Consider the following 20,165-nt stretch of genomic DNA (forward strand, 5'->3'; position numbering starts at 1 on the left):
GAGCCAGTTGATATTGTATATCTGGATTTTCAAAAGGTGTTTGACAAGGTACCTCATGAAAGGCTACAGAGGAAATTGGAGGGTCATGGTATAGGAGGAAAAGTCCTATTGTGGATTAAAAACTGGTTGAAGGATAGGAAACAGAGAGTGGGGTTAAATGGGTAGTATTCACAATGGAGAAGGGTGGTTAGTGGGGTTTCTCAGGGGTCTGTGCTGGGACCGCTGCTTTTTAATATATTTATAAATGATTTAGAGATGGGAGTAACTAACGAGGTAATTAAATTTGCTGACGACACAAAGTTATTCAAAGTCGTTAACTCGCGACAGGATTGTGAAGAATTACAGAAGGACCTTGCGAGACTGGGAGACTGGGCGGCTAAATGGCAGATGACGTTTAATGTGAGCAAGTGCAAGGTGATGCATGTGGGAAAAAAGAACCCGAATTATAGCTACGTCATGCAAGGTTCCACGTTAGGAGTTACGGACCAAGAAAGGGATTTGGGTGACGTCGTCGATAACACACTGAAACCTTCTGCTCAGTGTGCTTCTGCGGCTCGGAAAGCGAATAGAATGTTGGGTATTATTAGGAAAGGTATGGAAAACAGGTGTGAGGATGTTATAATGCCGTTGTATCGCTCCATGGTGCGACCGCACCTTGAGTATTGTGTTCAATTCTGGTCGCCGCATCTCAAGAAAGATATAGTGGAATTGGAAAAGGTGCAGCGAAGGGCGACTAAAATGATAGCGGGGATGGGACGACTTCCCTATGAAGAAAGACTAAGGAGGCTAGGGCTTTTCAGCTTGGAGAAGAGACGGCTGAGGGGAGACATGATAGAGGTGTATAAAATAATGAGTGGAGTGGAATAGGTGGATGTGAAGCGTCTGTTCACGCTTTCCAAAAATAATAGGACTAGGGGGAACGCGATGAAACTATAGTGTAGTAAATTTAAAACAAATCAGAAAAAATTCTTCTTCACCCAACGCGTAATTAAACTCTGGAATTCGTTGCCGGAGAACATGGTGAAGGCGGTTAGCTTGGCAGAGTTTAAAAAGGGGTTAGACGGTTTCCTAAAGGACAAGTCCATAAACCGCTACTAAATGGATTTGGGAAAAATCCACAATTCCGGGAATAACATGTATAGAATGTTTGTACATTTGGGAAGCTTGCCAGGTGCCCTTGGCCTGGATTGGCCGCTGTCATGGACAGGATGCTGGGCTTGATGGACGCTTGGTCTTTTCCCAGTGTGGCATTACTTATGTACTTATATTAGGGTGCTTATTTTAGAAGTACTATCCCCAAATTCTATAAAAGTTGCTAAAAAATTGCATGCACTAATTTGGGCATGTGCCCAATTTGTGCATGCCATTTAATTGAATTAATTAATTAGTACTGCTAATTGAATTGTTAACAACCAGTTATTAGCCTAATAAATTTAATTGAAATATACATGTGTAAATTTAGGTCCAGGATCTGCACCTACATTTTATGCATGAGTTCAAAAAGGGGGCGTGGAAGTGGAAAGGTCATGGGCAGAATGGGGCCATTCCTAATATTTACACGCTTGGATTATAGAATAGTGCTCTTTTCAGTGCCAATTTTTTAAATGCAATATATAGAATTCACCCCATGTGTGTTTTATAAATATATGATTCGACTAAATCTCAATTTTACAATGCTTGGATATACATTTTTAAACCTGAAAATTGTATGTATTGTAAGGGGGCATGGTCTTGGTATGTTTGGGGAGGGACAAGGGTGGGGCAAAAATAAACATGCATTCCTCATTTTGAAGGAGAATACACGTTTATGCTCAAAAAGATTGACATTGGGATCTACACCTGCTCCCCAGGATGTCTAAGCTTTAGAAAAGTTCTTGTTTGGTGTAGCCCTCCACTGGAGGAATTAGAGGAGATCACACCCTTAATCCACCAGTGCTTGCCCTCCCAAGGATAGTGAGCTTTGATAGCACTGGAAAACATATTTGTGAATGTTTCTTAAATGGCTACAATGCACATGTATGTGCTGGCATATAAACCTGTGTGCTTTGAAATGTTGGCACATACATGCCTATGTTGCTGTGTTGTGCCTGTTGAGATTTGAAATATTTTTGTTTCTGAAATAGATGCTTCTGCCACACATAACTGGTGCATAAACATCCAGTTCACTGTATCTTAGAGCAGTCTGTACATGGGTAGATCCTGTTCTAAAATACTAGCAGAACCTTGGACACCCCAACCTGGATATCTCAGTTCTGATTTGCATGTTCTTTCGAAAATGACGCTTTCGGCCTTATTTTCGAAAGTGATGGGCGCCCATATTTTGACCCAAATCGGGAGATGGGCGCCCATCTCACAAAGACACCCAAATCGGTATAATCGAAAGCTAATTTTGGGCTTCTTCAACTGCACTCCATCGCGGGAACGTACAAAGTTGATGGGGCGTGTCGGAGGCATGGTGAAGGCGGGGCTGGGGCGTGTTTATCGGCTGAGGAGAGATGGGCGCCTTCGGCCGATAATCGAAAAAAAAGGGCGGCAGAAGCGAGAATTTGGGTCGCTTTTGGTGGACCCTTTTTTTTCATGACCCAAGCCCCAAAAAAGTGCCCCAACTGGCCAGATGACCACCGGAGGGAATCGGGGATGACCTCCCCTGACTCCCTCAGTGGTCACTAACCCCCTCCCACCACAAAAAAATAACTTTAAAAACTTTTTTTGACAGCCTGTATGCAAGCCTCAAGTGTCATACCCAGCTCCCTGACAGCAGTATGCAGGTCACTTGGAGCAGTTGTTAGTGGGTGCAGTGGACGTCAGGCAGGCGGACCCAGGCCCATCCCCCCCACCTGTTCCACTTGTGCTGGTTAATGTTGAGCCCTCCAAACCCCCCCAAACCCACTGTACCCACATGTAGGTGCCCCCTGCACCCCTTAGGGCTATGGTAATGGTGTAGACTTGTGGGCAGTGGGTTTTGGGGGGGGATTTGGGGGGGCTCAGCACACAAGGGAAGGGTGCTATGCACCTGGGAGCTATTTTAAGTTTTTTTTAATTTGTAAAAGTGCCCCCTAGGGTGCCCAGTTGGTGTCCTGGCATATGAGGGGGACCAGTGCACTACGAATCCTGGCCCTTCCCACGACCCAATGCCTTGGATTTGTTCGTTTTTGAGCTGGGCGCCTTCGGTTTCCATTATCGCTGAAAACCGATAGCGCCCAGCTCAAAAACGCCCAAATCCTAGGCATTTGCCCCACACAACCCGTATTATCGAAAAAAAGATGGGCGCACATCTTTTTTCGAAATACGGTTTATCCCGCCCCTTCGCATGGCCACCCACGGAGATGGGCACCCACTTTCGATTATGCCCCTCTTTATATACCACGTTCACATTCAAGTTCTGGGCTTTTACATATGCAAAAACATATTGTTTATTACAACTTACTATACCGCCCTATTTCAAAAACAAATCAAACAGTTAATCAAATGAAAAGTAAAAGATAGAAAGGAACACCATTAAACCAATAGTAAAGAGCATAGTCATACAAAGTATCTGTTAATTCAGAACATCCATGTCATAGTTTCCCTGCTCTCAGTTACTGTCTCCCTTCATTAGTAATCAAAAAATAATAAATGAAGATATTAGGTATTCTCAAATGTAGTTTGAAAAAAATATATACGTTTTTAAAGCTGTGCAGAATTTGGGATATGAATTGTCTGATCTCAGGACCCTGTTTACTAAGGCGTGTTAGCATTTTTAAGACGCCTATAATTAGCGCGCACGCTGTGTAGATGCCTATAGGGATATCGTAGGCGCGTACACTGTTAACGCGCGTACATGGTTAACGTGTGTTTAAAATGCTAATGTGCCTATAACGTAGCTTAGTAAACAGGGCCCTCAGTGAGCAAGATAGAGAATTCCAATGGAATGAGGAAAGGAAGAAAAATGTGCTATTCCTAGTGGATTCCATTTTGCCCATGAAGAACCAGGCAGAACCAACCTATGATCATTTAGTGAATGAAGACAGCTAGTATGGGTGTAAAGAATGGAAAAAGAGGCCAGGTAATCAGGTGTACCTTCATATAGAGCTTTGTGGGTTAATGCTAACATTTTAAATGTAATTCTGTATTGACTGTGAGCCAGTGAATGTGTCTTAGCAGTGGTATCACTTGGCCTCTACATTTTGCATGGCAGTATTTTGCAAGGTTTGGAGTCATTTCAAATTAGCCTTAGTCATGCCAGCATAGATAACATTGCATGGCAGAAAGGGCAACCTATGTCATCAGGGGCTAACAAAAGCTGCTCACAGTTCTCTAAACAGTTTAGCAGTACAAACCGTGATATCAGCCCAGAGGAATGTATACTACTCCTGTAATCAGCAGGATTACCATTAGACAGTCTCCTGAATTGTTTCATTAAACATTGTTCCTGTTTGTTTCCATATCCCTAAGAGCCAATAGCATAGCTACATAACTACATAATCCATTACAATAGATTGGTTCTTCCATCACCAAAAGCTGCTCGCTATCAGTCAAGTGTAAAACTTGCAGCATAACATACAACAATATCTCAAAACGTGTATAACATGTACAGCATAATTAAGATGGTACAAATAACTTTCTAACTATGGGTAAGTCATGAACCACCTTGCTTAGACAGGCTGGGGGCCATTCCCAACTTCACATCCATGTTCAGTGCCCCGTTTCCTGTCTCCGGTCACCATTGCAAGCTTACCCAGATTCCGCTGCTGTCACTTCCATCTCCTGAGCTGTCCAAGCTAGATGAAATTCTGTGGCTGTCTCTAAGGTCTTACTTGTGTTATTTTTGAGTTTGGGTATTCCCCTCCGTATAAGAGGGGATGGCCATTGTTTCCAACATGAGCAAGAATCCCCCACTGTAGAAAGCACCTTGTAGCACACTTTGAACGACCCTGTGATGATGTGAGTGTGGGCAGGTCCGGTGTCTAAGTAAGACAGAGTCATACAGTAGTTGCAGTTAAAAGGAAAGAGCAATGATTAAAGCTGGTAGGTCACAGGACCTGTTCAGGTCAAAGGTAGGAAGAAAAAGGCAACATAAAACTAGTCCATAAATATAACAATGTGCTCGTGTGGTTTGTTCCAACAGGACCACTGCCTACCTTATGGCATCTCAGTCCAGCAGAACACCTTATTTGTCCCTGGCCTGGTTCCTCACAGTTACCAGGGAAGTCTCTAGCAATTACTCAGGTCAAAATACAGAATCTGCAAAATTCCCAGTGGAGCTTGGCCTCCCTGACTGTAGCAGTGGTAGTTCACATATAAGTGATTTGAGGCATATGCCATGGGGCGTAGCTGCTTCCCTCTGAGCCTCCTTAACCTAGCTATGGCCTCAGCCTATATACTGAACCATGCCCTCCTGGCTCCATCTCTCCCATGTCATTTCTCCCTTGAGCAGGACTATGGGGGTTAAGGTAGCTCAGACACTGTCAGGGGATGGAATTAAGGGTGAGGGACAACATCCTATAGACCCTTCAGAGACCCCCTTCCACTGCTGGCTCTTTTACTCTTCTATTTTCATCACAAGCAGAATTGAGCCATAAAGCAACTTCTAACCTATCCCTGTTTGGGTCCTGTCTAGGGACAGGAAGACTGGGGTCGTAAACCTTCTCTGGTGCACCTGTTAGCAGTGGTACCAGAGCATGCTGACCAATACTTTTAAAATTTGCCTCTCCTACTGTGTCTCCTCTTTTCTTTCCTCAGATTGGCCTAATTGTCCCATCTGACCCTCTCTAGCTCTTCCCCCTTCTTCCTCCCACTCTCCATCTCCCTCGCTTCTTTTTTACTCTCCCTCCATCTGGCAGCCTACGCTGGCACCCTCTTTGTGCAGGACCCCGCAAATGGGCCCTGTCCCTGTTTACGTGCATCACACCAAATTTCTTCTGGCATGAATAACAGTTTTCCATGGGAGGAAAACAATCCAGCTTTTGAGTCTTTTGATGTCTGCTTTGTGCCAGATAATACATAGACAAGCTTTTATTGTTGATACTCAAAGAGTGAATTGCAAACGCTTTCCCTTTCTGATACATTTGACCTACACTTGAGAATTTTGCTTTCTGAGCATGAGGCCACTCTAACAGCATTTCAATTTGAAGGAAAGAAACAATAATGCAAAAATGTGATTTTAAATCTGCTACAGCCAGGGTAGTTCCAATAAGAGAGAGCTACATACAGTTTGGAGGGTCCAAAAGGATCAGTTTTCTGAGAAGCTTTAATTATTTTTCTTTATCTGTGGTCTGTTTCTCATAATAGCAAAACCGAAATGTAATGCAATGCCATTCTTCTTGAGGTTAGCCAAAGAAGCTTAATTGATCCAAGAAAATTAATTTCTTTTTGTCTGCATCTCTTTTTTGATGGGATGCATAATCACATCATTTAACTGGTTTACATTTTAAACCTCTTTGTTTCATGTAGTCTCAGTGGATACCTTATTAGCAGCTGTGTAATAGATTCAGTACCCTCCATTCCTCTGACTGGTTGAAGCTGTGGATGCTGTGCAGACAACATTCAGAGCATAAAGGGAAGAGATTCTCAGCATTGCACAATAGTGAGACCTAGTGCCTGAACGTAGAGCCCAGAAGTGCAGAGTACCTGATGGAGTCCTGGTGTATGACCTTTCAAGAAGGATTGTTGTTGCAGTGACTAGGTTTGGGAGAGACCTTGGGTTGCAGCTTTAATAGGCCAAGGCAAGCAGAAAAAAAACATGGCAAAGGACGAGGGGATGAAATGAATTAAACGGGCGGGGCATATTAGCATATCCATTTGCATATATATATATGAAAACCGCTGTAGCGATAGTCTCCTGCACTCTAGAGCAGCGGTTTTCATAAGACTAGCGCTACCTAAGCCCTGAAGCAGTTTTTTACGAAACGCTGGCCACGTTGGCTTGGAGCATCTTAAGAAGTGTGTCTGAAGTCTTCTAGTGTTAAAGATAAGTGCTTATTTTGCACTAAGTTCTAATATCTTGTGAAGTAACAATTGGATGGAACCATTAAATTTGTCACTACAGTCATTTTCTTAAATCTGTTAGTGAGCAATGTTTAATATGCTTTCTTGGAGGTTTTTTTAGAGCCAATGATGAACAGAGGATCAGTTTAAGATCCGTTTCAGCTCCAATAGACGGATACATTGTCTAGGAGCTCTGTGAGGCTCTTTTTTCCTCCAGATTATAATACCACAATTGTATTCTGATTTTTTGTATCATTCTTGTGTAAGGAAAATGTAGTATTTTTGTTATTATTTATTGTAAACAAATATTTCCATACCTTATTGGTTGCTTTATAGTGGTTAATAATGAACCACACCATTCTGTGGTCACTAGATGCAGATGATCTCCCACCGTAACATCAGAAACAGCACCAGGTCTAGGATAGTTCCATCCCAAGTTGGTTCCATTACCCACTGCTGAAACAATTCTTCCAGTAGAAAATCCAAGATCTCTTTGCTTCAAGATGACCATGTGGCAGGTACACCTGAAAAAATATCCAACATGTTGAAATCACCTCTCAGTAGTACTTCCCCTTTCCTAGCTCTCCAGAGGGTACATTTGGAGCAAAAGGTAATATGGTACAGTACAGTCTTGATTATCCGAACTTCTGGCATATCTGACAGACCCCCCCCCCCCCCCCCGTGACATCATATCATCCCATTGCTGTTAAGAAGCATGTAACTTCTCTTCCTGTTTTCTGGCTTCACACGCTGCAAAGGAAGCCATCTTTGAGCTATGTTTGAGCTGAGTCCATACTTCTCTGCTGATACTCCTTCATGTACCCTTCATCTGAGTTAAGAAGCAAGTTGCTTCTCTTCTTGTTTGTGATTTGAGCCCATACTTCTATGCATGAATTTTTGGATCTGGGACCCCACTTTTGCAGTGAGGTACTACTACTACTACTATTTAGCATTTCTATAGCGCTACAAGGCATACGCAGCGCTGTACAAACATAGAAGAAAGACAGTCCCTGCTCAAAGAGCTTACAATCTAATAGACAAAAAATAAATAAAGTAAGCAAACCATTTTTTGATTTGAGGCCATGTGTTCATGCATTAATTTTTTTTGAGACCATGGTTCTATGCAAGGGAACCATAATTTTTGGAGTGAGGGAACCATTGAAAAGATGTTGAGCTCAGAGCTTGCTTTTACAGTATGGAAGCAATTTTTGGCCAGTCGAAAGAGGAATAAAAGTGATTTTGTCTATAGATCAGAAACTTATGCAGAATGGAAGTGCTAAAAAAAAGTCAACATTAAAGATGTTTTGAGCTGATACTTTGCTTTTCTGCCAGGAAGCCATTGTGATCTGAGACCATGCTTTTGTAGAAATTTTGGACCTGCACTATGCAACCCAAGAGCCTGCGTTTCCTGCCAGGGATCCATTTTTGATCTGAGGCTGTGCTTTTGGTAAGATTCTTGTGCACAATGAGTTGTATGCAATACCATATGTACACCTACTGTATTCCTGTTTGTTCATTTATATTTACATCACTTTCTTTATTCTTATTCTCATTCTTATATCCAGAGGGTTTCCAGTTGCAGTCCTGCTGTCGTGAGACATGGGGCTCTACTTGGTTCTGCTGTCTTGATTTCTGCTTCATACAGTACTGTTATTGACAGAAGAAGACAACTCGAATGAGGCTGAACAAGCAGTGACCTTGAGAAATGGGGCTCTGCTTGGTTCTGTATTTCTTTATATGCAGTTGATAAATATGTTTTCCCTTGCTCAGTTCTGTACCTGTACAGTACAGTATTTCTGTTCACATTGCCTTTGGTACAATTACTGTGCTGTGTAAACTGTTCTGTATTTGTGCTCAAATTGCCTGCTATGCAACTTTTTTCATTTCTTTTTTGGTGCTGATTAGTGTTAATAAACAATATTTTAATTAAAGATACCATTTGCCTGTTCTTCATGCATAAAGTATGTTTTCCGTGCATTGTTTGAGGTATTATCTGACTTTTCACTTATCCAACAACGGGACGGTCATGTTTATGTTGGATGATTGAGACCACTACATCTAAGTAATAGCTCTGATTATCACTCTATAGCCCTGTAGGTGCTGCCCTTGCCTACGATGTACATATACTCTTGCACTATAAACCATTATTTTTTGCATGTGTATTCCTTTCTAGGGGAAAATTGCATTTATACTCCAGTGATGTAAAATATTGATAATATAAACTTCTGATCATTCCCCATTAGGAAACAACTTTGTCCTTGTCTTTTTTTAGATTGGCTGATTGATGCGTCATTTATTTTTTTCTGAAAGCATAACATTGATTAGGCTATGCTTTCAATTTGGAATCCAATTATGCCCTATGAAAAATCAAACCCATGCCAAGCCTGCTCTGTACAAGCAGACAGAAGGGTCAGAACATTGGTTGTTTTCCCAAGGTACATACAGTACCATCTGCTGAAAATTAACATAAAATCTTTACTGGACCACAGGATTTGTTATGGCTGGCTATTGGTCCACCTGTTTCAGAGTACAGAGCACTTATTTTGTCCTCGTTTCATGCTTTGCTGAATGAATATACAGAAAACTAAACTAATTCAGTTTCATATATGAAAGTAGATTCAGTTCTAAAATGTCAAACCTATACTGAACAGATCAGCTGAGAAACAGAACTTACTAGGAGATGAAATTATTATCAGGCTCATTTTCGAAAGAGAAGGACGCCCATCTTTCAACACAACTCGGAAGATGGGCGTACTTCTCACAAGGACGCCCAAATCAGCATAATCGAAAGCTGATTTTGGGCGTCCCCAACTGCTTTCTGTCACAGGGATGACTAAAGTTCACGGTGGCGTGTCGGAGGCGTATCGAAGGCAGGACTTGGGCGTGCCTAACACATGGACGTCCTCGACCCAAAGGGCATCCCTGATGAGCACTTGGACGACTTTACCTGGTCCTGTTTTTCTTACGACCAAGGCACAAAAAGGTGGCCAAAATGACCAGATGACCACCGGAGAGAATCGGGGATGACCTCCCATTACTCCCCCAGTGGTCACTAACCCATTCCCACCCTCAAAAAAATATTTTAAAATATTTTCTGCCAGTCTCAAATGTCATACTCAGGTCCATCACAGCAGTATGCAGGTCCCTGGAGCAGTCTTAGTGGATGCAGTGCACTTCAGGCAGGCAGACCCAGGACCATCCCCCCCTACTTGTTACACTTGTGGTGATAAATGTAAACCCTCCAAATCCCACCACAAACTCACTGTACCCACATCTAGGTGCCCCCCTTCACCCATCAGGGCTATGGTAGTGGTGTACAGTTGTGGGTAGTGGGGTTTGGGGGGCTCAGCACACAAGGTAAGGGAGCTATGTACCTGGGAGCAATTTATGAAGTCCACTGCAGTGCCCCCTAGGGTGCCCGGTTGGTGTCCTGGCATGTGAGGGGGACCAGTGCACTACGAATGCTGGCTCCTCCCACGACCAAAGGGCTTGCATTTAGCCATTTCTGATATGGGCGTCCTTGATTTCCATTATCGCCAAAAATCAGAAACGACCAAGTCTAGGGACGACCATCTCTAAGGATGACCTAAATTTCAAGATTTGGGCATCCCCGATCATATTATCGAAATGAAAGATGGACGTCCATCTTGTTTCAATAATATGGGTTTCCCCGCCCCTCCACCGGGACGTTATGCGTGGATGTCCTCAGCAAAACTTGGGCGTCCCTTTCGATTATGCCCCTCTATGTCAACACACCACAGGAGCAATATTAGGAGAGGAAATGTTAATGCACCACTGGTCCAACATTGTATTGATCTATCTCATACATTCTCAGATTTAAGAATTTGTAGTGATAAAGACAGTCAGATTGGGATGGAGTGGAGGCAATGTGGATATATTACTGTTAAGATATGAACAAAGGTGCATCTTTGAATTAGACACTGTATATCCTGCTTGCCTTAAACACTGAACTAGATATAGTTGTCTTTTTGTGACATTTTTTCTGGAGTTTATTACTATTTATTTCATTTTAAGATGATTCTATCTTTTTGCTATACAATATTTTAAGCAATGATTTAGTGCACCTATGCAATCTATATTATGATTACTTTATCATATATGTGTGGTTGAGCTTTTTTATATACATATATTCATAATGTATTAATTTAGTTAATTTTAATATATTTTGATACATTTGGATACTCTGAGTTAATAACATACTGTATCATATTGGCATAGACCATTAATCATTACATGCTATGTAATAAAGCTAATTAATACATGTTGCTAAGAGCTGCTAGGATATTCTGTTTTTTTATGGTTTAAAAGTATTATATACAGATTGTGTACTTTTTATTAGCTGATGTAACATCTTCTGTCATGAAGCATTCCTGCTATTGGTTTTTTATTACCATTTTGTTTTTAGCCAAGCATCTTTCGATTATTTTTGATGTTATTATTGTATTTTTATCTGTTCAAACATATTATTTTTGGAATTTCAGAGAAAGTATTTTTTAAATCACAATCACACATTAACTTTTTATTTTTCACTCTTTCTCATTGCTACGTCATTGGATTAGCTTCATCACTTTTGATGCTCTAGAGGAGTATTTCTAGTATGGATCAATGAGCATGCTCCATTTTATCAGTTTTGGCAGTTTTCGCAGTTAGGGCTCCTTTTACTAAGCGGTGGTAAGCCCAATGCGGGCTTACCACTCACTATACAGGAAGTACCGCCGGGCTACCGCAGCAGCCCAGCGGTACTTTCCACCCCTAGCGCGCTGTCATTTCTGGTGCTACAAAAATGTATTTATTTTTGTAGCGCCAGAGTGTACCAGGCAGTAATTGGGCAGTGCTGTGCGCTGCCCGGTTACTGCCGGGATAACGCAGGAGCCCTCACCGCCACCTCAATGGGTGACGATAAGGGCTCCCCCCCCCCCCAGAAATGGCCTCGTGGCATGTGCTTTACTTGCCGCATGGCCATTTCCTGCAGGAAGGCGAGACTTCCCTTTTACCAGCTGCAGTAAAAAGGGGCCTCGGTGAATATGTAAAACACTCGCTGACACTAGCGCCGGCCCCCTTTTGCCACAGCTTGGTAAAAGGGGCCCTTAATGTTTGCTGACTACAGGACTGATGGATTTGCATTGTTCAGAAGGTAAGCTTGCTCTTTGAGTTCATTTCTGAGTAACATGGCCGTTTTAAGTTCTGCTCACATAAGTACATAAGTAATGCCACACTGGGAAAAGACCAAAGGTCCATCGAGCCCAGCATCCTGTCCACGATAGCAGCCAATCCAGGCCAAGGGCACCTGGCGAGCTTCCCAAACGTACAAACATTCTATACATGTTATTCCTGGAACTGTGGACTTTTCCCAAGTCCATTTAGTAGTGGTTTATGGACTTGTCCTTTAGGAAACTGTCTAACCCCTTTTTAAACTCTGCCAAGCTAACCGCCTTCACCACGTTCTCCAGCAACGAATTCCAGAGTTTAATTATGCGTTGGGTGAAGAAACATTTTCTATGATTTGTTTTAAATTTACTACACTGTAGTTTCATCGCATGCCCCCTAGTCCTAGTATTTTTGGAAAGCGTGAACAGATGCTTCACATCCACCTGTTCCACTCCACTCAATATTTTATATACCTCTATCATGTCTCCCCTCAGCCGTCTCTTCTCCAAGCTGAAAAGCTCTAGCCTCCTTAGACTTTCTTCATAGGGAAGTCATCCCATCCCCGCTATCATTTCAGTCGCCCTTCGCTGCATCTTTTCCAATTCTACCATATCTTTCTTGAGATGCGGCGACCAGAATTGAACACAGTACTCAAGGTGCGGTCACACCATGGAGCGATACAACAGCATTATAACATCCTCACACCTGTTTTCCATACATTTCCTAATAATACCCAACATTCTATTCTCTTTCCTAGCCGCAGCAGCACACTACTACTACTACTTAACATTTCTAAAGCGCTACCCGGGTTACAAAGCGCTGTACAATTTAACAAAGAAGGACAGTCCCTGCTCAAAGGAGCTTACAATCTAAAGGACAAAAGTGCGGTCAATCAAATTGGGCAGTCTAGATTTCATGAATGGAGGTATAATGGTTAGGTGCCGAAGGCGACATTGAAGAAGTGGGCTTTGAGCAAGGATTTGAAGATGGGCAGGGAGGGGCCTTGGCATATGGGCTCAGGGAGTATATTCCAAGCAGAAGGTTTCAGTGTATTATAGACGACGACACCCAGATCCCTTTCTTGGTCCGTAACTCCTAACATGGAACCTTGCATGACGTAGCTATAATTCGGGTTCTTTTTTCCCACATGCATCACCTTGCACTTGCTCACATTAAACGTCATCTGCCATTTAGCCGCCCAGTCTCCCAATCTCGTAAGGTCCTTCTGTAATTTTTCACAGTCCTATCGCGAGTTAACGACTTTGAATAACTTTGTGTCATCAGCAAATTTAATTACCTCGCTAGTTACTCCCATCTCTAAATCATTTATAAATATTGTTAAAAAGCAGCGGTCCTAGCACAGACCCATGAGGAACCCCACTAACTACCCTTCTCCATTTTGAATACTGCCCATTTAACCCCATTCTCTGTTTCCTATCCTTCAACCAGTTTTTAATCCACAATAGGGCATTTCCTCCTATCCCATGACTCTCCAATTTCCTCTGTAGCCTTTCATGAGGTACCTTGTCAAATGCCTTTTGAAAATCCAGATACACAATATCAACCAGCTCCCCTTTGTCCACATGTTTGTTTACTCCTTCAAAGAATTGAAGTAAATTGGTCAGGCAAGATTTCCCCACACAAAAGCTGTGCTGACTTGGTCTCAGTAATCCATGTCCTTGGATGTGCTCTGTAATTTTGTTTTTGATAATAGTCTCTACCATTTTCCCCGGCACCGACGTCAGACTCACCGGTGTATAATTTCCCGGATCTCCCCTGGAACCTTTTTAAAAAATCAGCGTTACATTAGCCACCCTCCAATCTTCCAGTACCACACTCGATTTTAAGGATAAATTACATATCACTAACAGTAGCTCCACAAGCTCATTTTTCAGTTCTATCAGTATTCTAGGATGAATACCATCTGGTCCAGGAGATTTGCTACTCTTCAGTTTGCTGAACTGCCCCATTACGTCCTCCAGGTTTACCCTGAAGTCAGTAAGTTTCTCCGACTCGTCCGCTTGAAATACCATTTCCGACACTGGTATCCCACCCAAATCTTCCTCGGTGGAGACCGAAGCAAAGAATTCATTCAATCTGTCAGCTACGTTTTTATCTTCCTTGATCGCCCCTTTTACCCCTTGGTCATCCAGCGGCCCAACTGATTCTTTTGCCGGCTTCCTGCTTTTAATGTACCGAAAAAAATTTTTGCTATGTTTTTTTGCCTCTAATGCTATCTTTTTTTCGTAATCCCTCTTGGCCTTCTTTATCTGTGCCTTGCATTTGCTTTGACACTCCTTATGCTGCTTCTTGTTATTTTCAGACGGTTCCTTCTTCCATTTTCTGAAGGCGTTTCTTTTAGCCCTAATAGCTTCCTTCACCTCACTTTTCAACCACGCCGGCTATCTTTTGGACTTTCGTCTTTCTTTTCTAATTCACGGAATATGTTTAGCCTGGGCCTCCAGGATGGTATTTTTGAGCAGCGTCCATGCCTGTCGTACAGTTTTTACCCTCTCAGTTGCCCCCCTAAGTTTTTTTTAACCGTTCTTCTCATTTTATCATAGTCTCCTTTTTTTGAAAGTTAAACGCTAATGTATTTGACTTCCTGTGTATAGATAGTTCAAGGTTGATATCAAAACTGATCATATTATGATCACTGTTATCAAGCGGCCCCAGTACCATAACATCCCTCACCAGATCATGCGCTCCACTAAGGACCAAGTCTAGAATTTTTCCTTCTCTCGTCAGCTCCTGCACCAGCTGCTCCATAAAGCTGTCCTTGATTTCATCAAGGAATTGTACCTCTCTAGCGTGTCCCGATGTTACATTTACCCAGTCTATATTTGGATAATTGCAGTCACCCATTATTATCACATTGCATATTTTGTTTGCGTCTCTGATTTCTTTTATCATTTCTGCGTCTACCTGCTCATCCTGGCGAGGCAGACAATAGTACACTCCCATCACCGTCCTTTTCCCTTTTATACATGGAATTTCAACCCACAATGATTCAAAGGTGTGATTTGTGTCCTGCTGAATTTGTAATCTATCTGAGTCTTTTTCTTTCTGGTTTTCTCTGTAGAGCGCTTTTTATTTCCCGACTTTTGGCGGGATTGTTATACTTGCGGTATAATCAAAGCAGCACTACATGTTAGCGAAAGGAGAACATAGTATTGAATGTAAGCACCTTGAAAGCCTTATTATATACTAGTAAAAAATGCCCGTTTCTGACACAAATGAAATGGGCGCTAGCAAGGTTTTCCTCGGAGTGTGTATGTTTTAGAGAGTGTGTGTGTGAGAGTGACTGTGTGAGAGAGAGAGTGACTGTGCGAGTGTGTGTGTATGACAGAGAGAGAGTGAGACTGGGTGTGAGTGTGTCTGAGAGAGAGAGTGTGTGTGTGTGATTCTCCTCTCTCCCCTGCCCCCCTCCAGCCACCCAGCGATTCTCCTCTCTCCCCTGCCCCCCCCTCCAGCCACCCACTGATTCTGCTCTGGGTGGCTGGAGGGGGAGCAGGGGAGAGAGGAGAATCGCTGGGTGGCTGGAGGGGGGCAGGGGAGAGAGGAGAATCGCTGGGTGGCTGGAGGGGGAGCAGGGGAGAGAGGAGAATCACTGGGTGGCTCAGGAGAGATCTGTGAAGTGACGCATGTGCAGAACAGCCTCTGTTACGTCCCTCATGCTGGTGACGTTGCGTTCCTTTGCCTAGCGACTCTGCAGCATTCCCTTCCCTCTCACTCTTCCGCCCTCGACGTCATCACGTTTTGACGCAAGGGCGGGACAGAGAGAGATGGTTACAGAGTTACGAACCCTTACGAGCCCTTCACTGCAGTCTGCCACGGAGTCAGCTTCAGAACGTTGGAAGTGCAAATTATTATAGTAGATTTTTTTGATGGACTGAACTTTGTAATTTAATCACCTTCCAGTGGCACATGGGATTTTATAATACACAGTTTATTCCTTCATGTTTGTTTAGATCAAAGAGAGCATGCGTACTCAATATGTGGTATAATTGTCAATGAAGAAATGAGTATTACTTCATTTTTATAATTAGTATTCACTTTTGGGCACATCAATATATAATCACTCCTGTTCATTGTTAGTACAGCGGAGCGTATTTTGCATTTTTTATTTTATACACTTGGCTGTTTTCGGTGAGCACTTAAACTTTTTATGTGGAAAACCATTACAAGGTGTCATCACTATCTCAGTGTTGTCAGTTTAAATCAAATCAAGTTTATTTTGTGTAATTCAGTCACAGTTCATGATATCTTTTTGTAATCTATTTTTAGTTAAACTTCCCATAGTTTTCATCATTATTGAAAGTATGCTTGTTATTGATTTTATTTTTCATTTTTATTATGTATTTTTGTTCATTTTCCATATGGATACCAGTGGGGAATTCATTAGACATTTCATGATTCAAATGTTTTTGTTATCATTTATTCTTTACTAGCCGTTAAGCCCGTAAAAACGGGCAAGTATTGCAGCTCTCCTCTCTCCCCTGGCCTCACCCTGTCCACCGATCCTCCCCCCCCCCCCCATATCCAGCGATCCTCCTCTTTCCCTTGGCCTCCCCCCTCCCCCCATGTCCAGCAACCCTCCTCTGTGCCCTGCTCTCACCCCAAGTCCAGCAACCATGGCCTCTCCCCCCTGCCCTCCTCCCATGTCCAGCTACCCTCATTGCCGCCGCTCCCTCCCCCCTCTGTGCCGGGCCCCCCTGCACTGACCTGACAGCGCCTCTCACCTCCGTGTGAAAGCTCTACAGGCAGCAGCAGATCACTCTGCTGCTGCCTGCAGTGCTTCCACACGGAGGTGAGAGGCGCTGTCAGGTCAGTGGAGGGGGGTGGGAGCGGCGGCGGGGAGGGGAGAGGGGGAGGTTGTTTCGCGCAATGTTCCTTTCCAGGCGGCAGCGTCCAACAATTCGACTCCATTTCCCTCTCTGTTCCACCCTCTGACGTCATGACGTCTTGACGCGAGAGCAGGACAGAGAGGGAAGTCTGTACTGCGCATTTGCAAGTGAGTACGGTCACTTGCCATTTATATGTTTGATATTGTGTGTGTGTGTGTGTGTGTTTGGCTGAGAGAGTGAGTGAGAGAGAAAGTGTTTCTCTCTGGGAAAGAGACAGAGAGCATGAGAGTGAGCTGTCACAGTGGTGGTGGTCAGTGCCTCCTTATATCCATTTTTTTAAAGTGGCAAATGGTTTTTTTTTTTTTTTTTTGCCTTACCCCACCCCTTCTTATAACACTGTGTGTGTGTCTGTGTGTGAGAGAGTGAGTGAGGAAGTGTGTTTCTGTGGAAAATTGACAGTGAGTGTGAGAGTGTGCAGCTAGTTCTCCCTGTCAGAGTGGAGTGTTAGTTGCTCCTTTGTTTTTTTTTTTTTTTAAGTAGGAAATCAGGGTGTGTTTTTCATTTGTCTGCCCCACCCCTTCTTCTCATATAGTGTGTGTGTGTGTGTGTGTGTGTGAGTGAGAGAGAGTGCTAGTGAGCTGTTATGACTCCCTGTCTCAGTGGAGGTTCATTGTCTTCTTGTAGTCTGTTGTTGGAGCTGTGTCACAGTGGTGGTTCATTGTGTCCTTGTAGGCAGTTGTTAGAGCTTTTTGAATGTCAGGCTCCTTTTGCAATCGCGTGCCGGTTTTCTCCCCCCCTCCCCCCCGCATACATGTTGTTGTTGTTCCGCCCCTTCTGCTGACTCCCACTGTTCAATGAGCCAAAGGGGTGGGACAGCTATGCCTTTGCTTCAGGCAGAAAAGCAGGGCTCCAGCGTGTGTGTGTGTGTGTGCTGCATGTGAATGCACCTCCTTACCTCCTTACCTTTTTCTGTGTGGCCGATAACATTTTTGGATCTCTTTTTGTTTTCTGCTGCTGTTCTTTGTTTTGCCTCGCCCATGTCACCGTTCCTGCTGTGTCCTTGCACATCGTGGTTCTCTTCTCTCCTTCCTTAGTTTCTCGTCGCTCAGGTCTCCGCTTTGGCTCCTCCCCGGATTTTAGCGCCTCTACCCATTGGTTTTCATCATTCTTGGCTCCTCCCTGTTGCTCCTCCCACAATTGTTGCGCCTCTGCCCATTGGTTTTCATCATTCTTGGCTCCTCCCTGTTGCTCCTCCCACAATCATTGTGCCTCTGCCCATTGGTTTTCATCATTCTTGGCTCCTCCCTGTTGCTCCTCCCACGATCGTTGCGCCTCTGTCCATTGGTTTTCATCATTCTTGGCTCCTCCCTGTATGTTAGCGCTTCTGCCCATTGCTTATGTTAGTGCAAGTTGCCGCAGTTGCTCCGCCCACGATCATTGCGCCTCTGCCCATTGGTTTTAGTTCTCTAATTCGCTGTAGCGGCTCCGCCCATTGACGTTGCGCTTCTGTGCATTGGATAACATTGCTGAGCTCGTCGCCGGTGCTCCGCCCAGCTTCATATTGGTTTTTGTTGTTGTTAATCTTAACGCCACGCGAGGGGAGGTTAAACGCATGCGCAGAACGTTCAGGACATGCTCCCTACTGCGCATTTGCGGGTGAGTCGGTCACTTGCCATTTATATGTTTGATGTAGTATGCATGTATTTTATTTGCAAATTTTATTGTGTATGTAATTATGGTTTTTTGGATTTTGTTAGTCCCCTGACACAGGCACTTGGTTGCCAAAACACGATCCGTGTTGGGTCTTTTCAATAAAGAGTTTCCTTTTGTCCTGTTCCTGGAGGTCCATTTGTGCTTTTTGGCTTGCTTTGGTTTCTTGGTGTACTTGGAACCCTCTCTTTTCTACTTTTACTTATTATTACACCAGTTCTTGTATTCCACTAATACCTATTCAGTTCAAGGACAGATTACAGTAATCAAGAGCTGGACCAATCTATCCAGGAATTACAAATAATTAGAATAAGTTAAAATTACATATTAAACAGTAGACAGACCCGCCTTACAGAATAGAAAAGCTCTTAAATGTTTTCTAAACTGGAAATAGTGAGTGCAAGATCTCAAAGGCAATGGAAGCTGGTTCCACAGGTTAGCTAGCTGATATTGAATAGACAATAAAAGATGTTTGATTTTAAATTCTTATACATTGGAAATCTTAATTGAAAAAGATTATGAGTTTTGCATCTAATAGAGGACCCTTGGAAAAGTGATACTAAATTCAACAATTACTCTGGAATTTCACCAGTAAAGATTTTGAAAGTGGTAACACCTAATTTGAAATGAATTCTCTCAGCAAATAGAAATAAGATTAATCGTCGGAACTGTCTTATAGTTGTATTCATGCATTCTTTCAATACTTTTGATGAATCAGGGAGCGAAAACAATGTTTCTGTGTGTTCTGTGAGAGACAGATGTAGAGGTGCTGACAGAAAATGGAGGGTCCACACACACACAGAGGGGCATTTTCGAATGGGGATGACCATCTCTAAGGGCGCCCATCTCTGAGGACGTCCCCTCGAAGGGGTGGGGCATCCCGTATTATCAAAACAAGATGGGCGACCATCTTTCATTTCCATAATATTGTCGGGGACGCCCAAATCTCAACATTTAGGTTGACCTAAGAGATAGTCGACCTAAATGTTGAGATGGTCAACCTTAGAGATGGGCGACCTCGGTTTTTGGCGATAATGGAAACTGAGGACGCCCATCTCAAAAACGACCAAATCCAAGGCATTTGGTCATGGGAGGAGCCAGCATTCATTGTGCACTGGTCCCCCTCACATGCCAGGACACCAACCGGGCACCCTAGGGGGCACTGCAGTGGACTTCACAAATTGCTCCCAGGTGCATAGCTCCCTTACCTTGGTTGCTGAGCCCCCCAAACCCACCCAAAAACCCACTCCCCACAACTGTACACCACTACCATAGCCCTTATGGGTGAAGGGGGCACCTACATGTGGGTACAGTGGGTTTTGGATGGGTTTTGAAGGGCTCACATTTACCAGCACAAGTGTAACAGGTAGGGGGGGTGGGCCCAGGTCTGCCTGCCTGAAGTGCACTGCACCCACTAAAACTTCTCCAGAGACCTGCATACTGCTGTCATGCAGCTGGGTATGACATTTGACG

The sequence above is a fragment of the Microcaecilia unicolor genome, chromosome 2 (assembly GCF_901765095.1).
Source record: "Microcaecilia unicolor chromosome 2, aMicUni1.1, whole genome shotgun sequence".
In the NCBI taxonomy this organism is placed as follows: Eukaryota; Metazoa; Chordata; class Amphibia; order Gymnophiona; family Siphonopidae; genus Microcaecilia; species Microcaecilia unicolor.